The following is a 15,221-nucleotide window of genomic DNA, read 5'->3' on the forward strand; positions in this document are numbered from 1 at the left end:
GCCAGCTCTCGGCCCCTCCGCTGCAGCCGCCGCCCCCCGCCTCCTTCCCCGCCGCCGCCGCCGCGCGCTCTGCCCCCCGCCGGAGCAGCGGGGCAGGGGCATCGCCTGCGGCGCCCACCGCCGCCGCCGCGCCTCCTGCGGCCGCTGCCTGGATTCGGGCACCGGCCCGACGCCGTGGGGAGGGCGGGAGGGAGGCGGGGAGCTGTCGGAGGGGCCGGGCTTGGGACCCCGCCTCCCCAGTCGCGTTAGCGGAAAGAGGGGGGCTCGGGCTCAGCCTCCGGGCGCGCCCTGGCGGCAGGCAGCGCGCGGAGACCCGGCGTGCGCGAGAGCCGGCTGGAGAGGTGGCAGGAGCGTTGTGACTTGGCGCGGCTCGCCCGCACCTGCGTTGAGACTACATTTCCCAGCGAGCCCAGCGGCTGTCAGCTTTGAGCAGGCGCGCTGCGCGGGCCGACTGGGATGGCTGCGGTGGGTGGGAGGGCGGCGGGGCTGGGAGAGGCTGGGCAGGGCCACGGGCGGAGTGCAGAGAAGGGCAGTCTCCAGTCCACCTAAGTGCCTGTTGGGGTAAAGTTAGGAAATGTGAGGGCTTCGCCCGATGCCTGGGTTGTGGTCTTTGGTTCTCAGCCCTCCATAAATCATCCTGCTGAAGGAGAAGAACCGTAGATCTGGCTCTTTACAGGGTAACGTGGCTTTCACGCTTTTGCTTCTCCCCTCTGCGTACCCTGGGCTATATCTACACATCTTGGACGCTTGTCCCTCTCGCCCGCAGGGCATTCTCCTGGGGTTGTGTTGGGGAGGTCCTTGGAAAGGGAGCCTTACCTTCTTTCTCCTTCAGAACTCTTGGAAATGGGCCTAGGAGCCAAAGGCCTCCTCTGGTTCGTCAGTTAGTGGGCTTTCCAGCCTCTTCCGCCTCAGCTGCTGTTTGCAGTGCTCTTAGAAAGCAGGCTGAGGCAGGGGGAACAACCGGTTTTCCACCACTAAGCAAATTGTTTGGGATCTCTTAAAGTCAAGTCATTGTAATAATAATGAGCATTTTGTCTTGTTGAATAGGGCTCGTTCTCCCTTAGACCTGATCTGTAAGAAACTGGAGAGCAAAAAAAAAAAAAAAAAAAAAAACCTTTAGGATGCTAATCCAGAGTTCCCCCCCAAAACAATAATTTAGGCTTTATTTTTTTCCTTTTGTTTTGTTGAGATGGGGTTTATCTTTAGACCCTCACACTTTTAGCCCATACTGTCCTCGAACTCCAGACAGTACAGCCTAACCTGTCATGCTCTCCGGATCTTTTATTAGAGATAGTATGCAAAGCCTGTAGTGCATAGGGCAGTTTGGTACTTGTTGTCCTTGAATACTGGTCGTTCTCTCTGTCTCCTCTTGCTTTGAGGATGGAAACCCGGACTGGGGCTACTCACCTGCTTGATACAGAGCTCTACTATTGAATGGAATCCCAGCTGTGTGCAAATTCAGCATAGAATTGTTGAGTGCGGTGAAGGCACTGGAGATAACAAAATGAATAGATCAGAGAAAATTTACTCTTTTAAAGAGACGCAAAATGCCACGTGCAGTATTGTCAAAGTGAAAATGAAAGAAAGAGGGGTGAGGGCCAGTGAGGTGAGGGCCAGTGCTGGTTGGGAGGTATAATTTCCCAGTAGGTCCTCACTGTGAAGGAAGTGAGATGTCTTGTGACTATAGGGAAGGGAAAGAAAGTGCTTACTACTGCTTGTAGTAAGAGCAACCCAGAAGCCCTTACAGTTGAGAAAGAAGCCTGCTTGTAGAGACCAGAGAGATTATGCAGGATTTATTGACTATGTTAGAAATCTGGTGTGTCATCCTGAAGAATTGGGAAGCTCTTGGGGAGTTGTCAGGGAAACACACACACACACACACACACACACACACTAATTTGCCAGCTTAATAATTTTACATACAGTTCAGTGATAATAAATTGTCAATTTATCTTCATGTGCAAATATGTTGCCACTATCTACTTCTTCAATGTTCTTTGTTGTTCATTTGGGTTCTTGTTGTCAGTTTTTGGATGCTGGGAATTTCCCATACCTATTCTTTTGCTGAGCTAAATACCTATTCTATTGCTGAGCACACCCCGGCCTTTCATCCCAAGCAAAACCTCTATTAACCATAAAACAGTAACTCCATTGCCTCCTCTTCCCTGATGCCAATAATTTGTAATACATCACTTCTCTTATGAATCCATCCATTTCAGATACTTCATGCAAATATTTGTCACTAATACTTGGCCTGTTGTACCTGGCAGATGTGTCTCCATGTGTTTTCAAGGTCCGTCTATGCTGTGGTTTATAGCTGAGCTTGATTCCTATTTTAAGGCTGAATTAATGAACAAATAGTTCATCATGTATATGTATGATATTTTGCTTATCCTTTCTACTATTGATAGGTTGGTTTCTCCTTTGTTTATTGTAAATACTGCTGCCCTGAATGTTGTTGTGTGTACCCGTGTCCCTGTTTAAAAATTTTTTTGACATATATCTTTATATGAGACTTTCTGGTCCGTATGATAAGCTTTTTAAGTAACTGCTGGACTGGTCCAGAGAAATAATGCACAAGTGTCTTAGTTTTTCCAGAGCCTTGTTGAAACCTTTTATGCCTTCTTATTGTAGTCCTTCTAGAGGGTGACATGGGGTAGTATCTTAGTTTTGTTTTGGATTTGGTATTTGGGTTTTGGTTAATGATTAATGTCATTCAGCAGCTTTTTATGTATTTAATGGCTACTCTTGTGCAAAGCATGTAATTTTCAAAATTGAGTTTTTAATTTGTTGAGTTGTAGGAACTTTTCATTTGAATATGAAACTTATATGTATATGTAATTTGCAAGTAATCTATTACAATTTGTGCTATTCTTTCTTTCTTTTTTTACTTTGTGGAGGTGGATGCTGAGATAGGCATTTGGTTTGTAGCTCAAGCTATCCTTGAATTCAAGATCCTCCTGCCTTTGCTCACCAAGGGCTGGGACTATAGGCATGTTCTACAATGCTGGAAATTTTTCACTTTTTGATAATGTTTCACACAGTGTGAAATTTTTATGATGTTCAGTTTATTACTTTTATATGTTAATATATTAAATTTATTGCCATTTCCAAAGTCATATGTTTTTTATTCTATTCTCTGCTAGTTTTATTTTACTATCCCCCCCACGTTTTTTAAAGGTTTAGCTCTTAACATTTGAGTTAACCTTTCTATTCAGTTTGAGTTAAGGATTCATCTTTACTCTTTTACATGTGGAAATGTAGCTTACGGTAAACAAGTCTTTTTTTATTTAACCTGTTTGGTTACATTTTTTTCAGGTAATTCGTGTTGGTATATTAAAAAGAGCTGATATTTCTGTGTTGATCTTGTACTTTGCAGCTGTGCTGAAAGCTTTTGTTATCTTCAGAAGCTTCCTTATCAGTTCCCTTGGGTGTTTACATGTAGGGTTGTGCTGTCTGTTAAGATAGAAATAGTTTTTACTTTTTTCTAGTTTAGATGCTGTATTAGCCATGGTTCTCAACCTTCCTAAAGCTGCAACCCTTTAATATAGTCCCTCATATTGCAATGACCCCCAACCATAAAATTATTTTTGTTGCTACTTTATAACTCTAATTTTGCTACTGCTATGAATCATAATGTATATCTGAGTATGCAGATGGTCTTAGGCCACCCCTGCGAAAGGGTTGTTCAAATCCCAAGGGGAGTTGAGAGCCCCTGGTTAGAAGAAAAGAACCCATAGAATGAAATCTATGTTGAACAAGGATTCATTAGATTGGCCTATATGTTATGATCTGGGTATTTCTACAGTGGCAGCCTTCTTACTGTAGTGTTGAACTCTGTGGCTGGTCAGAGCACACATTTCAGCAGTCCCAGCCCAACCACGGGTCTTCAGTCTGTATTGGTACCCTGAAGCAGCATCTTTCTGTAAGGGAATATTACAGCAGGGACCTTAGCAGCAACAGAACACGGGAACTTTAGAGTAGATAACCATATCAACAGGGTAAATGAACTCACCAGCAAGACTTGAAGACAATGAAGCAAGAGGCGAAGCTTTTCCTCAAGATCTTCCTTTCTCTGGCTACCACTGGAGGGTGTCACCTGTAGTTAGGTTGGGTCTTCCCACTTCAACTAACTTGCTTAAGGAAATACCTTATAGCTGTGCCCAGTGGCGTATCTTTTGGTTGATTCCAGACCCTGTCAAGTTGACAGTGAAGATTAACTTTCACAGGTGCCCCTTAAAATATAAATCATGTGTGATTTCTTTGTCTAGAATTTTCCAAAGTAGCAGTGGTAAAAATGAATATCTTTAAGGAAAAAGTTGTTTTGTTTGGTGTTTTCTGCAGCATCAATATAATTGCTGTTTATCATGTTGAAGAATTTACCCTTTTTAATCATTCTATGCATTTTTAAAATCATGAAAAATGTTGAATTTTATCAAGTACATTTTCTGTGTAAATTTAGATAAACATTTTTTCCATTATATTTCTAATGTGAGTTATTATATTGGTCAGTCTTTTTATTTTGAACCATCCTTGTATTCCTGGAGTTAAATTTCACTTGGTCGTGTTATTTAATCTTTAGATATAAACAGGATCACTCTGGCTATTGTTTTGAGTTGAGATTGTTAGGATGTTCATCAGCTGTATAGGTAGAGCTAGACATGGTGATGTTCATCTGTATTCCCAGTCCTTGGACCGAAGCAGGAGAATTGTAGAAAGTTCAAGGCTAATTAGTAGTACATAGGGAATACTAGACTAGCCAGGGCTACTTAGCAACATACTGTCTCAAATCAACAACAACAACAACAACAAAAAAGGAAAGCAATCACCTCCATCTTCCCATAATTCTCTGGATTGAACTAAGTCTGTCACCATGAAGGTGAGGACAAGAAGGAGGATTTACTCAAAGTAGGGGTTGCTGATGGTTATAATTTCTGGTTGGAGCTGGAATATGAGACGAGGGACATGTCTGTGTTCTGGTCCTCTTCCCCTCTTCTCCTTTCTAGAATGTGTGGCTATGGAACCCAGAGCTTCAAGTGCGCTAGGGCATCTACCAATGAAGCTAGATCCTCGTACTGACAGAATTTCTAGCAAACGTCTGGGCTCCCCATGCCAATGAATCCCAGCCAATTCAAAATAAAATTAGTTGTTACAGTAGAGTACATGGGCCAAAAAGATGATTCCTTTCATAGTGAGAGCTTGTGGCAGCTCAAGCAAGATCATCAACTGAGGTTGAAGGTGTTGAGGGAGGTGTGATAGGCTTAAGGAAGGAGGGAAAGGTATTACATTGTCATCATAGGTAGGAAGGGCAGTGAATGGGTGAAGGGAAAAGTGCAGATTGCCAGGAAGTACAAATGACTTCCTTAGAGTCAGATCTAACCATTCAATTCAGGTGTTTTGTTTTGTTTTTTTTAAACACCAGGAACACTGATAAAGCAGCAAAAGTGGCAAAAGTGATGTGGGGAACTTCCTTTACTTCAATTAGGGTTAGTATTCAGGAGAAAAATAAAACAAAGAAGGGCCATGAAGCCACTGGAGAATGCCAGACATTAGTTAGCAAGACAAGTGGGTGGGAATGCTGGCCTGTGTCTGTCTCCACACTGATGAGGCTGAGACAGGGGGATCACCATAAGCTAGAGGTCATCCTGGGCATAGTGAGGTCCAGGCCAACCTTGACTACAGAGTAAGATTCTGTCTCATAAAATTATAATAAATGTTTAAAATACAAGTTAAAAGCCACCCAGGGAGTGTGGACAATGAAAACCATTGAATTGCAGGCGATAGTGGTCAGAGGATTGTGGGAGTTGAATTTCTTATGGAGAATAACCTTGTAGAGTAGGAGTGTTGGTTACGGAATTCCGTATGTAGAACTTAAAGAGTGTGGCTGCCTCAGTTCCTCTTAATGACAATTGAAGGAAAGGTAGAGAAAATCAAAAGCCATTATCTTCCTTGGTTTGGCAATACAGCTTGACAAGGAGACAGGAGAAAAGGGTAGACTCTAAAGAAAAATGACTGTAATACTGGTGGTGACAATCATGGATCCCAGCTAGTTTATCTGAAAAATCCTCTTGCAGAAAAGCAAGAGTACTCTGTGACCTTGTAACTTCATATCTAGGAATTTGTCCCACGGAAATAAGGGTTAAAGATACCCATGCACTGAAAAAATGTCTGCAGTGAAAATTCTGAGTAACCTGTCATTAGGGAAGAGCCAAGTCATGGTAGCTAAAGAAAAGAACTCTAGACAGACATTAAGAAACTAGATCAGGACATGTTACTAGGGCTGGGGATGCAGCTTGGTGGCAGAGCATATGTCTAGCATTCCAAAAGCCACGGGTTTGATGCCCAGCGCAGGGCAAAAACAGATGACTGTAGGGTATTAGTCCATCTTATTAACAAGAATATTGTCAGTTGAATACCCAGGGTCAAACCAACTTCAGCCATAGCAGGTTGTTTGGTGACCTCTTATGTGATGCTTCCTGAGGCAGAATGGCCTGCAGACATTTGGGCTTTGGCTATCTTTCTGACCTTCTTTTGTGGCCCACTATAAAACCATCTTCATGGTGGTTTCATTTATGGTTGAAAGATGGCAGCCTGTGTCAACCTTGAATATTCACCTCTTCCTTCACATCTAGCCAGAAGTAAGTGTCCTTTCTCTTGGTGTGGAAGTAGAATCCAAGGTATTGTTGCTGTTGGACTCCCTGGGAACCAGTAATTGTAGCCAGAGGAAGGCGGGCCAGAGAACGAAGAACTGGCTAATATTTCTTATCCCTGAACTGATTGTCATGAATAATTGCTGTTGGTCTCAATTAGGTTTTACTTCTGGTACTGCTGATGAGGTCAGTTCTAACCAGAAGGTTTTAGTGCTAATGCATTTAGGTGAGGGAAGGCTAAATTTAGGAGAGTACAATACTATTAAAATGTACTGTGGGCCTGTTACCTTTTCTTAGTATGTATGAACACATGTATGTTTTGTGATGCTGAGATTTGATCCAAACCCCATGTAAGCTAGGCAAGCATCTCTCACGGAGACCCCAGTGTTGACGTAACAAGCCTCATTTTCTTCCGGTCATACTTATTTACTTTTCTTTCTTTCTTTCTTTCTTTTTTTTTTGAAACTAAAATTTTATGATATATTTGTTCTTGGGATGTAAGTTTGAAAAGATAAAGCAGTGTTTATTATTTATTATTGCTAGTTTGAAAGAAAGATGTAGATGGGTTGAGGTGGGAGAAGAAACAAGAAGACAAAAGAGAAAACATCATGCTTGGTGAGAAACTAGTTATGGAGTGTTGAAACAAGCTCACATATCTGACCCCTGATTTCATTCTGCCCTGTAAGGACACCTGTTAACTAGTACAGATTCTCCTGGCTTGTTCTTTGTATTTATGTATACATGCAGACTTCTGTGTCTGCGGGTTTCATGTTTCCATATTTAACTGACCATTCAGAAACATCAGGTACGTTTTGTGTGTGTATGTGTGTGCGTGTATCTATAACAAATCACTTTTCCTCTTGCACTGTTTCTAATCAGCCTGCCAGTATAACAACTACATAACACCTTGCTAAGTCTGAGAAGTTCAGAAGTGTTTAACATATACAGGAAGATGTGTGTACATCGTATGCAAACACTACACCCTTTGTAAAAAGAGACTTAATCACCTATTCACTTTCATCTCTGAGGTGGCAGTGGGGGGGGTGGAGGGTGTGCTTAGGTCAGGGAGCCAGTACTTTCCGAGTCAGCAGAGACAAGTGAGTACAGAATTTAATTTTATATTACAATTATATAGTAAGTATAATTTACAGCTTTCCTTGTTCCACCTACTATACATCTCAGAGAGCCCGTTAATATGCAGAGGTCTGTCTTACCTACTGTACATCTCAGAGAGCCCATTAATACATAGAGGTCTGTCTTACCTACTGTACATCTCAGAGAGCCCATTAATACATAGGGGTCTGTCTTACCTACTGTACATCTTAGAGAACCCATTAATACATAGAGGTCTGTCTTACCTACTGTACATCTTAGAGAGCCTGTTAATTTGTAGAGGTCTGTCTTATTCTTTTCTCTGCTACTCAGTGTTCAATGTCACAGGCTTGCCACGATTTGACTATTATTTTGCCATAGTAATTACTTCCGTAATTTTGTTCTTATACACTGTGCAATGAATATCATTTGTTTTGGGACACATGTGCCAGTATTATCATATGAATGTGTAATTGCTGACCCAAGAGTTTGGAGGTTTAACATTTTGATGACTACTTCAGAACATTTCTCAAAGTGGTGGGCCCATCACTTGTTGTCCTGAAAATTGCCTTTAAAAGTTAAACTTTTAAGAGTTTTACCAATATTAGTATATCAAAATAATAGCTGGTTTTGCTGGCTTCATTTATGGAATAACTTGTTCTTTCTCAAAGATTAAAAGTGCCTCTTTAATTACATGTCAAATTTCTCTCTCTCTCTCTCTCTCTCTCTCTCTCTCTCTCTCTCTCTCCATACACACACACACACACACACACACACACACACACACACACACACATATACACATATATATATATATGGATCTCTTTTGGACCTGGCTTGCTTATTTCCTGCATGTATTTATGGTGCACAGCATAATGCTTTGATGTGCATCTGCGTAGTGAAATGACCACTGTAGTTAAGGAGATGAGCACATGGCCTTCACTCATATTTTACCTTTATTAACATTTCAGTATGTGGTGCAGTATTACTAATTGGAATCCTCAATGCTATACATCAGGTCTCTAGACCTACTAATTCCCTCACAGCTCTAAGAATAGACCTTTGGTCTGGGAACGTGTTCTAGTGCATCAAGCGCTTGCTGTCCAAGTGTGCAGATGAGTTCGATTTCCCAGAATCCATACACTAGCCAGTCAAGATCCTGTGGTCTATAATGCAAGAGCTCTAATGGAAGCTGAAAGAGGTCAATCTCCAGTAGCCTCCAGGCCAGCTAGCCTGGCATATGCAGGGGCAGATGATGAAAGACTCTTTCAAGGTAGAGGACCAGGGCTTACCTCCATAGGAAGCACCAGGGTCCCCTGCCAGCCCCCATATACTTTTCTCTTCCCTGCCCCCTTTTTTGACCTGTCCTTTCATCCTCTGATGGTGCTCACGTTGTTCCATATTTGGCGGTTGTGAACACTGCTGCCGTGAATATGGGAGCAGATGGAGCAGGTGTGTCTCCTGGGTGCTGATTTCATTTTTTTTCTGGTGTATCCAGCAGGGAGATACAGGGAGAGTGTGGAGCAAAAAAACTTATTTGTTTGTTTATTATTTATTTCTTATTTTGGTGCCTGGCAGGTGCTCTACCACCAAATTTGCTCTTTTTGTAAGAGGATGCTCCATTTCTCCAGTGCCACTTACTGAAGAGACTGTTGGATTTTCCTTCTGCTCCAGCCTTGCTGAATTTCAGCCCAATCGGGGCTTTCTAGCCTTAAGTTAAATACCAGTCTTATATACTTACCAGCTTCTAACATTGCTGATGAATCGTTTTATTTCTTAGGTTTTTGTTGTTGTTGTTTTAAGTTTGTAGAAGGTCTGTGCTTCACATTCTCAAATGGAAGCCATCACTTTAGGTGATTTTCTTAAGAGAGATGATTAGTTTTAGGAATATTCTTAGAAATACAAAAATTTCCCTTGTGTCTGTTTGGACTTGATTCTTAATGCAAATTCAGGATATGGCTTTGATTTTAGGTCTGAGTTTCTGAGTCTCTGTGACAAGGGGAATGAGCATTACCTATAGGCCAATTGGGTCCACTATAAGAGCTGGCTTAGTAGGAAGCTGTTCATTATCTGAATTAAATTTATTAGTGTCATAAAGAGAGTCTAGTGCAGATTGGAGGATGCCTAGATAACCATGAATGTCCACTTAAGAATGAGTCCTATAAAGCTTCATCTCAGCCTTTATGACGGGAGAGTATTAAACAGAAGGAGAAAAGGAGACACCTAAGCAAGTTTTAAATGGACTTACTTGAAAACTTTCTGTGCTGTCTCCCAGTCTCTAAGGACTGATTTTAGCTGACTTGCTAAAGCTACTCACAGAACTGAGGAAATTCATTAAATGATAAATTATTTAGGTGGGCAGGGAAATTCAGTTATAAAGCATTTCGCTGTGCCACATATTCAGTTCAGGTCATGTTATCTTCCTGGGTTAGGAGCAGCGTGGCTCATCACCATGACACAGCAGAAGGAAGGGGAGAGGGAACAGAGAGCTTTCCTTTGCTCTGTTGCTAGCCCTGTATTAGTTTCTGTTGTAGTTTCATTGCCTTGTGTCTGGTTGATTTACATTTGTTCCATCTGGCCCTTATTAATATAAAACTGTGTCTTTCATGATAGTTAACAGGAAAGTTTGGTTTTTTTTGGGTATTTTTTTTCTGTATATACAAACAGTTGGATGAGAATACAAAAATGGTTCAGATTATAGTTGGAAACTTCTAAATATAGTTTGTGTGCAGTTCCAGAGAATAGATCTACTAAAACACAGTACTCTGACTCAGGGTCAATGGATAAAAATGAACTATGGGGTAAATGAGTGTTTGTTTCTCATTTGTTTTTATTGTATAAAAGACTGTTCAATCTATAAGTACTTCTGTGGTTAATTGTTGATGAAAAATATATTCATTGGTTATTCTGTCTGGATTTGGTATCGCTAACTGTATTTATACTCTGTTTTTGTCTTTTAATTAGCATATATTAATTGTGCACAATAATAGGTTTCAGCAGGACCTGTACTAGTTGTATATTAAGTAATACATGTATTCCACACATGTACTATAATGTGTTTGTCCACACACCATCAGTGCCTTTTACTGTTACCATTCTATTGTTCTTTTCTCCTGTCCCAAATGGTCCTTTTTACTTTGCTGTTCCTCTTCTCTTCTAGAGTCTGCATAGAAGAGAAAACACACAATATTTGCCTTTTTTGAGCTTAATGCCATGATACGTCCATATTTTATTCATTTTTCTGCAAGTTACATAATTTTGTTGTTGTTTTTTCAATGGTTGAATTTTATTATGTTATACATATATAGATCCCTGTGCTGGTTGGTCTTTTGTTGTTTGTTTTGATAGCAGGTCTCACTATGTAGCCCTTGATTAGCCCAGGATCACTATATAGATCTGGCTGGCCTTGAACCCATAAAGATCTAACTTGTCTTGTAAGTGCTTGATTTAAAGGCATATGCCACCATACACATATTATATGCCTGAAGAGTATGTTGGATCTCTTAGAATTTGAGTTAAAGATGATTGTGAAGCCAGCTTGTCGATGCTGGGAACTGAACCCAGGTCCTCAAGAGCAGTGAGTGATGATCTTAACTGCTGAGCCATTCATTGCTCTGGTTCCAAGTTTTTGTCCATCTGACCAAACTCTAGTCACTTGGGAAGAGGGAACCTTAGTTGAGGAATTGTTCCTATCCGATTGACCTACGGGTAAGTCTGTGGAATATCTTCTTGATTAATGATTGATATGGGAAGTTCACTGGTATTTCTATCCCTGGTCAAGTGGTCTTCAGGTATATAAGGAAGCAAGTTGATTAAGGCAAGAGAAGCAAGGCGATAGGCGACTTCCTTCATGGTCTCTCTTTGGGTTCCTGTCTTTAGGGTTTTGCCTTGGATTCCCTTGGTAATGGACTATAACCTATAAAGCAAATAAACCTCTAGGACCACCACATCTTCTTTATCCATGTATTTGTTTATGGGCATCTACACTGATCCCATAACTTGGCTATGGTGAGTAGTGCTGTGTATATATAACTGTATAGTCTATTACATGTTGACTCCCATTCCTTCAGGAATGTATTCATGGTATCAGGGCTAGACAGTGCATTAGTTATATTTATTAGTGTATTAACATAGCTAGTCCATAGATTAGTTTGTATATTAGTTTGTTTGAGGGATCTCTATACTGGTTTCCATGGTATTTGCACTAATTTACATCCTCTCTAATTTCAGTCACTTACTGTTCATTCAGAAATATTGCTTATTATTCATGCACTTGTATAGTTTCTGTAGCTTGTTTTGCTATTGAGTTGTAGTTTTCTTTCATTGTCTGAATTATTTCAGTTGTTTTGGTATTTGTTTACACAAATTCGGGGTCTAAAGTGTGACTTATTTTATTGGTAGTGACTTGGGCTCTTTCCTTAGCTGTCCATTTAAACATTCTATAGATACTTGTTCATTTAGTCAATGTTTCAGTTTCACTGAAATGTCTTTGTTGATTTTTTTTTTTTGGCCCGAATTATTTGTCTATTGATGAGAATGGGTATTGAAATCATACAATCTAGATCTGGGTTTATGTGTGCATGTTCTGTGAGACGGATGTATCAGTGTGCCACATATATACACTTAGAGTTGTTCTATTTTCTTGGTGAACTTCTGTGTTACTATGTAGTGACCTTCTTTATGCCTTTTAATTTTGACTTGAAGTCTGCTTTGTCAGATATGAGTATAGCTATTTCTGTTTGATTTTGCTTTCTGTTTGCTTAGAATATCATTTCTCCATCCTTGCACTTATTTAAGTCTCTGTGTATATTTTGCTAGTGAGCTTTGGGGCGTAGGATCTGGGTGGGTTGGAGAGCGGGACAAGCAAGCAGAGCACTGAACTTGGAGAGAATGAATCCAGGAAACCAGGCACCCTGTCTACAGGTCTCAGCATCCTCAGATCATCCCCAGCAGTGAGGATCCCCTGTGGGAGGCAGGAGGCTGGGGAAGTTGATAGGGCCTGGACCCAGAATGCTTGGACCCGAAGTGAGGCAGCTTTTGAGGTCAAGCAGTGCATAGTTACAGTCTGGGCCTTTGTCTTCTCAGCCTCCATGATAATCTACAGGCGGTGTGGTTTGCTCTAGGCCACAGAGGGCAGGGCCTCCATCCAGTCTATCTCTTAGCTCCCTGCTGCTTAGACTCAGTGGGTCCAGTCTGTGTCTGATTCCTCCCTTTCCATGGCTGCCTCTTATGTTCATTTCCTACCTGGGCATTGTGATATAGTGTCTTCAGGCTCTTTGCCTGGTAATTACTCCATGTTCTTCAGACTCTCAAATAGTAGGATGCTGCTGGCAGAACCCTGAGGTATGGGGAGCTTTGTAATGAATTTCTCTTCAGCGTAGCACACAGTGGTCTCTGTCATACCAAATCCTCTTGGGTTTAAGGCTTGTGAGTATGTGGGTTTTCTCCGTGGCAAACAAGAATGCAAGTCTTTTGTCTCTGGGGCAGCCTGCCTTGCTCTGTGGTTTCATCTTTGGTTCCCCAGCCACCTTGCCTCTCAGGAAGCTGAGGTTGGAGCTATGGATTATAATCTACTTTTCTCTGCAGAGTATGCCATTTCTCATTTCCTGACATCTGTTGAATCCCAGTGTTCCCCCTTCTTTGCCTGAAACTGTCTTGTTCCCCCGACTCTTCTCACTCAGTATTCTATAAAGATGCCATGTGATCTGCCTGGACTTCCCAAAGAAGTCACCTGGAATCCTGTATGTGTAGAATCTCAGTGCTTCTGAGGGAAGCCAGCACACTACAGGATCTGAGGTAGACGAACAGTAAAGAACCTCACCACTCATCCGCATTCCAGTTCAAGATGGGTGGGCATGACAGCACATGCCTTTAAATGCAGAACTTGGGAAGCCGAGGCTGACCGGACGATCGGGGGTGTGAAGCCAGTCTAGTCTGGGTTTACACAGTAAGGCACTGTCTCCAAAATAAGCTTATAGTAAACAAAATAAAATACACAACCAAAACCCCAACTCAAGTACAACGATAGTTTAAAAAAAATCTGCCATAATTTGTATTGGTATTTATTATATTAGCAGGACAGTCAATGAAACTAAAACAATGAGAGCTGGGCTTAGTGTTATTGGCCAACATTTTCTAGATTCAGTTTCCTGCTCTGGAAACAAAACTGAAAACAAAAACCCACCACGTCCTAGAATTATATGATACAGTAAGGTAAGTAATATACGGGAATAATATTTTACAGACTAGGAATTGAGAGCTTAGCAAAACAGTGGCTTGGTCAAGGTCACAGTAATACTATGTGAATATGTCAAACCCTAACTACCTAGCATAGATTCTTACCCATATATAGAATAAAAGCATCCCCAGGTCACTCATGAGAACCAATGAGATGAAATTGTTTCAAAGGGCGACAGAACTTAGGAAGACGGTAGAAAGCAACACAGAATGAGGTGAGTGGCTTAGGCCCCCAGACTTTGAGGTTATTCTTTGAAGGGGACAGAATTCCATTACACTTTTAGTAGATAAGAATTGAGAAGCTAACATTTACCACCATAGACTACAAGTTATTAAATTGTGAGGGAATGGTCAAAGTGTATTCCATAATGAAATAATCGTTATATGAAATTGTTCTTATGTGACAGTGGAAGGCCCGTCTTGCTCTGTTTTTTCAGTTTTGGATACATTTTCTTGACACAAACCCATATCAGAGCCAGACTCTGTTGTGCTCTAAAGTCTTGCTTCTGTACATTATCAGTCCTCAAGCAGTCTGCCAGAAGTCAGCGAATCTCTTTTAGTACAGAATGATGGTTATGAAGTCTTCTTCAGAATCGTTATGAACAAAGATAAAGATACATAGAAATTAAAATTATAGCATAAATATACGACTAGCCTTTCCTAACACTTTGTTATCAGATTTCAGAGTAATTATAAACATTTTTTACATTTTTACTAAGAAATGAGTATTTACATACTTGACCAAAATAAAATTGAACCACTTTAGGTAATTATTAAAACAGTTTCTACCTTAAGCAGTATAACTATTTATTAATTAATTGTTCAATGATTACATATTAGTTATTAATATTGTTTAGTAACAACTTTATCTTATACTGGAAATGCTTATATTCACCATTTAACTTAATTAAGTTTCTTGCTTTTTTGGTGCTTTTAGAAAAGATAGGGATACTTTATTTAGTTTAGTCCTCAGGCAATTACCATGGTAGCAGAAGGTATTCATTTTCTAACCTTAGTTTAGGTTTTAGGAACAAAGAAGTCTCTCAGCTCATCTGTTGAATCCAACTTTCCCTTGAGACTGGCATTAAGTGTCTCTTCTCTAGAAGAAGGCTCAATTCTAAATGGGGAAAACATGCCCCTGAGCCGGATCTCTTTGTTATAGGGTGATTAAAAAGCTACCCCTTCTTAACCAATAGAAAATGTGCTCTTAACTTTTACTTTTTTAGCATTTTTATTGAGAAT

At 40.8% G+C, this 15,221-nt stretch overlaps 1 protein-coding gene across 2 annotated transcripts in view; it reads left to right on the forward strand.

The window, feature by feature from the left end:
* The first annotated feature begins 539 nt into the window (after positions 1-539).
* The window catches only part of WRN (WRN RecQ like helicase), a 114,527-nt gene continuing 99,845 nt past the window's right edge, over positions 540-15,221 (forward strand). For both annotated transcript variants that reach the window (XM_080928743.1, XM_080928744.1), the window contains exon 1: positions 540-677. The gene's annotated coding sequence lies outside the window, so the exon portion shown is untranslated. The remainder of the gene's footprint in view (positions 678-15,221) is intronic.

This window comes from Micromys minutus (assembly GCF_963924665.1).
Source record: "Micromys minutus genome assembly, chromosome: 14".
Classification (NCBI taxonomy): Eukaryota; Metazoa; Chordata; class Mammalia; order Rodentia; family Muridae; genus Micromys; species Micromys minutus.